At 36.3% G+C, this 5,883-nt stretch overlaps 2 pseudogenes; both read left to right on the top strand.

Moving 5' to 3' along the window:
* The first annotated feature begins 393 nt into the window (after nucleotides 1-393).
* On the top strand, nucleotides 394-832 carry LOC149216360 (xanthohumol 4-O-methyltransferase pseudogene; annotated as a pseudogene).
* Nucleotides 833-2,880: 2,048 nt separating this feature from the next.
* On the top strand, nucleotides 2,881-3,213 carry LOC149216359 (xanthohumol 4-O-methyltransferase pseudogene; annotated as a pseudogene).
* The last annotated feature ends 2,670 nt before the right edge of the window (nucleotides 3,214-5,883 follow it).

Raw genomic sequence — 5,883 nt, 5'->3', positions numbered from 1 at the left:
AAAAAAAATGTCATATTTAAAATCACAAGGCTGTGCGGCCTTGTTTAACGTTTCAGACATCAAATCATCGTGCTAATTTCTCGTTTTTGTTTATGCTAACTTAATAATCCTATCGACTTTTCGAAATTTGACTTCCATTCTATAATTTGCCTTGAGAGGCTGGGCTTGCAGAGGAGACAATTGAGGCAATGTTGCGGCGTTATCCTTCCATCAGAGGCATCAACTACGACCTCCCTCATGTCGTGGCCACTGCTCCCCATCTCCCAGGTTACTAACAACACCTTTGCTTCATCAATGGTATATATGCATAACAATCTTATACATATAAATGTATGTAAATAGGTGTGGAGCACATGGGCGGAGACATGTTTGAAACCGTGCCCTCTGCGGATCATGACGGTAAGTCTTGAACTTGCTGAGCTATCATGTAATTCAATTAGAATGAGCTGAGAGCATGTTTTGACTATACAATTTGTTTGTGCGATGTCATCAGTGGATCATGCATGACTGGGGCGACGAGGACTGTATCAAGATACTGAAGAGCTGCAGGAAGGCAATCCCAGAGATGGGGAAGCTCATTATTGTTGACATAGTGGCGCTGGACTCTAATCACAGAGGCGGTGATAATAATAATGGTGGCCAGAAAGAGAAGCCGGTTCTGGATCCTAATTTAGTTCTAGTATTTGATCTGGTAATGGTGGTGCACTGCTCTAGTGGGAAGGAAAGAACAGAGAAAGAATGGAAGAAAATTTTATTAGAAGGTGGATTTGGTCGTTATAAAATAATCACCATTCCTGATTTCCAATCTATGATTGAAGCGTTTCCTTCTTGATTATCTGCTCTTTGTGGGCTCATTTTTAGTATTTACAGTGTTAAAATGAAATCAAATTACTTGTTATTTTGCTCAATACCATCAGTTGAATGTCCAGAACCTATATTTATGGAGACGACCCATGTAAATAGGTAGATGAGAATGCCCAAGAATTTTGGCAAGAACTGATTAGTATTAAGCATCTCACAGAGCACGTTTTCACTTTCATCTCATCATTTTCTTCAATACTCTGCATTGCATTGGCTTGCCTTGTTTCTTGTTCAAATTTATTTTCTTTGTTGCATGGCCATGCATTTTGGATTTTACAGTGTTTTATTTTCATTGTGTTTTTCTCTGTTTTGAATTTAATTTATGTTTTTTTTAAAAGAGTGTTTGCATGGTTTATCCTGGCGATTCTATTTTGTTGCTGTTATGTTGAGCAGAAGAATCGATAGAGATGAAATTCTTGATCCATTGGAATGAAATTCTCGAAATTTTTTATGGATAGAAGCAGGTATGCTTTTGGTTTTCAATATCTATGGGTTTTACTAATAAATTTGTACAGAGAAAAGCAGCGTGGTAGATAATGGCTATGCATGGAACCCAATTTTTTCAACAGTTTCAATCCATTATTTCTTTATTACGGTGAAGCCGTGGAAAAATCGCAAGGGCTTTAACCGTAGAGATAATGCTTTTATTTTATTTGGCAGTTTTTTCTTAATGGTTTTGCCCTGCCTATTAATTTTGCAACAGGGGAAGAGAAGAGTTCACCATGGAGGGATAATATAAGACGAGAAGCTTCGATTTCTGAATCTGTTTTCTTTTCTCTCACTTGTTTCTTATTTCTTTATCCGTCAAAATCTGCCGCAGATGTGGATTTTGTCTCTCAAATCTTTCTAACACAGTATTTGAATGGCCTGCCGTGAATCTGGATAGGTGAAACAACATACAGGACAATAATACGCGTGCAAAAGGATGTTCGTACACCACTTTGTGGCATTCATTTTATTAGGTAAGGTGAGTAGAGATTCTTCTTTTCTCAAAGAGAGAAATCATTCGATCATTTTCGGTTCGCTCTCTACAAATTCTATCAACTTGATCATTTCTTGTTTAATTACTTGTTATTTTGCTCAATACCATCAGTTGAATGTCCAGAACCTATATTTATGGAGATGACCCATGTAAATAGGTAGATGAGAATGCCCAAGTAAACAGTTAAGCCGATAGAAGATGAGGGTTAACATTAATTGATTAATTTGTTCAGTATTGCCCTGTATATATGCACCATGGCATTTTTACCTTATTTTGTTGCAGGGAGCCGTAGCTGTTTTGCCGTATTCTTGATATAGCAGGGAAGGTTAAACCATTTTTGTTTATTATTTCACATGGTTTTAAGTTTTTTGCATAGGGCAGCGATAATTGTCCAATGGGCGATATCGACAAATCACATGGAAGGCACAAGTGTCAAAAGGAAATACGAATTATTAATTTGCAATTTAAAAGCATGGTGAAAATAAAAAATGCCAGGGATCTTGGGGTTATGTTGGTAGTCAATCTTCAACCAAACTTGAAAAAAAATGTCATATTTAAAATCACAAGGCTGTGCGGCCTTGTTTGACGTTTCAGACATCAAATCATCGTGCTAATTTCTCGTTTTTTTTAATGCTAATTTAATTATCCTACCAGCTTTTCGAAATTTGACTTCCATTCTTTGATTTGCCTCGAGAGGCTGGGCTTGTAGAGGAGACAATTGAGGCAATATTGCGGCGTTATCCTTCCATCAGAGGCATCAACTATGACCTCCCTCATGTTGTGGCCACTGCTCCCCATCTCCCATGTTACTAACAACACCTTTGCTTCATCAATGGTATATATGCATAACAATATTATACATATAAATGTATGTAAATAGGTGTGGAGCACATGGGCGGAGACATGTTTGAAACCGTGCCCTCTGCAGATCATGAAGGTAAGTCTTGAACTTGCTGAGCTGTCATGTAATTCAATTAGAATGAGTTGAGAGCACGTTTTGACTATACAATATGTTTGTGTGATGTCATCAATGGATCATGCATGACTGGGGCGACGAGGACTATATCAAGATACTGAAGAGCTATAGGAAGGCGATCCCAGAGAAGGGGAAGCTCATTATTGTTGATGTAGTGGTGTTGGACTCTAATCACAGAGGCGGTGATAATAATAATGGTGTCCAGAAAGAGAAGACAGTTTTGGATCCTAATTTAGTTCTAGTATTTTATCTGGTAATGGTGGTGCACTGCTCTGGTGGGAAGGAAAGAACAGAGAAAGAATGGAAGAAGATTTTATTAGAAGGTGGATTCGGTCATTATAAAATAATCACCATTCCTGATTTCCAGTCTGTGATTGAAGCGTTTCCTTCTTGATTATCTGCTCTTTATGGGCTCATTTTTAGTATTTACAGTGTTAAAATGCAATCAAATTATTGTATTTACAAAATAAACGAAGATTTATCAAGGCCTTATGGAGACATGAAACATCCGTAGCTAGTGATTTTCTTTAGTCTTACCTCACACTCCTGAGAAGACAATGCATTAATGGGTCACGGGACGCTCCTCATCTCCTTCGGAGACATGGAGGATCCGTAGACAGTGTTGTCCTTTCGTCTTACCTCTCTCTGAGTAGATAATGTATTAACAGGTTAGGGGATTTTGTTTTTTGTGGTTCTGTTATGGCTTATGAATGGATGTGTTTATGGATTGAAATTTACGGAAAATATGGGTTTACTGTAGCATATGAATGGGAAGAATCCAAGCATTGAAATTTCAGAAGTTGGGTTTATTGTGCATATGAAATGGCATGTGTTCATGCTTTTTAAATTTTACTCAGAGAAAAGAAAAGATGGATTCAGTATTGCATATGAATGAGATGTATTCTTTGTATATGCTTGGCCATATATAAAGGTTTCTTGATTTTGGGTAATTAGCTTAACCTATTGCTTTTGGGTAATTAACTTACTCTAAAATGAAATAAGACATTCAATGTGTTCCTTGTAATATAGATATAAACAAAACATCTAAAGAAAAGTAATTGCACAATGATCCAGTCCAAGAAAACAAGGTTTTCCACAAACCAATTAACTCTTCTAGAAAAATTCAACAATTCCAATTTAATAATCCTATTGGCCTCTCTTTGTACCTTTTGGGACAATTGCTATTTTTAATAACTATCATACAATGAAGGTCAACAAAAAGCCAGGGGTGGTCATGAAATTTGATCTTCAAAAATATATGATGAGTTAGGTTGGTCTTATTTGTGGTTTCTATTTCACAAAATTGGATTGGGGTTTTAATTGTAAAATGGATAATGGTGTTTGTTTTTTCATTGAGTTTTTTTAGTCATTATTAATGGAGCTTTTATTAGTTTTTTCAAAGTAACTCGAGGACTAAATATTAACGGAACTTTTATTAGTTTTTTTTAAAGCAATTCGAGGATTAAGATAGGAATGTTCTCTTTCGTCTTATATTTTATTATTTTCCTATTGGTCATCGAAGGATTGAGTAGGGATTTTGTCAAAGGAAACACTAAGGGTGTTCTTTTAGGTATTTATATCACTCTTTCCAAGGTTGTTGCTCATTTACTATTCATGAATGATGTGTTTTATTTTGGGAAGGGAACATCTTCTAAATGGCATAGATTTTCAGAAACTTAAAAAAAATTGCAATGCTTTGGGGATGGTTGTAAGTTTGGAAAAATCCCTCTACATTAGTAACAATGAGGAGGAAGGGGACGTAGCTTCTATGAAACAATATTTCTCTTACAAGTTTGATACTTTGGACAAAGGGCTCAAGTATCTTGGATACTATGTCAAACCTAACTATTATAAAGTGGAAGATTGGTGATGGCTTATAAAGAAAGTGAATAATTGCATTGGGCTTTGGTGCAATCATTGGAGATCTCAAGTTGGGAGGCTAATTCTGGTTAAGGCGGTTTTAGAGGCCATTCTAGTTTACTGGATGGCTCTTGCTAAAATTCCCAAGAGCATTCTAAAAGCTATTCAGAAAATGTGTTTTTAATTTTTGTGGGTTGGAAAAAATAAGAAAACAGAAATACCCTTGGCCAGATATGAAGAAATATCACTTCTTAAAAGGAAAGGTGGTTGGGGTATCCACAATATTGTAATTTTTGCTAATGCCATGGCAGAAAAAAGTAGTTGGCGTATGTTTTTTGAAGGGAATTTATGGAGTGATATGATGATAGCTAAATACCTTGAAGGTACCACAATGGAGGATTGGATCAAGTACACCAATAGGATCCATTTTCTTTTGTCAAGTTGTCTAAGCCTTGATATGACTATAGGATTAACCTTTGGCTTGAGAAAATCTGACCCAAGGGCATCTAAGCTGAAAAACTCACCCAGTGATCGCACCCAGCCTGAGCCACACCTATCCTTAAAATGATTGGATTTTTTCCCATGGAGTTTCAAACCATTGACCTTCACATCACAAGGTGACTTAATAGTACAACCTATCACCATCTATTATACACCATGTGGCCCAATAGGATCCCTTTTAAAAGCTCCTTAGAATTGAAAAATGTGGTGGGGGGTTTTGATTAGATAGTTTGGAAGGTGGGTTTGAGTCCACAAGTGAGACTGGGTTTAGACCCATGGATTGGTTGTGATGGTTCCTATATTTTATCACAAAATTTAAGAGATTACATGACTCAGATAGGGATGAACACTTTGGCAGATGTGGGATATGGTATTAATAACAAGGACATTAAGTTATGGATGTAATCTGATCATTTAGCTATTCCAGGTCCTTTCGTTGAGGAATGGCATAGTTTCACTCATGGCCTTAGAAAAGTCGGTATTCTTTTACAAGAGGAATGCATTGATCAATTGATTTGTTTTTGTAATGGATATGATAGTACCATTATAGCCAAATCTTCATATGAGGTATTTGTAGATCAAAGGGATAACTATATTGGACATTGGTTGGACAACGTTATTTGGAGAAGTAATGGATAACTGAAGATTTGGTTGTTTTTATGGCTTGTCCTTAAAGAAAAAAGTTGCCAATTTATTGAGAATT

Source organism: Pinus tabuliformis, chromosome 1_1 (assembly GCF_031772625.1).
Source record: "Pinus tabuliformis cultivar Carrire ecotype Pingquan chromosome 1_1, CPIR1, whole genome shotgun sequence".
NCBI classification, from domain to species: domain Eukaryota; kingdom Viridiplantae; phylum Streptophyta; class Pinopsida; order Pinales; family Pinaceae; genus Pinus; species Pinus tabuliformis.
Note: the sequence above shows the minus strand (reverse complement) of the source record. Positions and strands in the feature narration are given on the sequence as shown.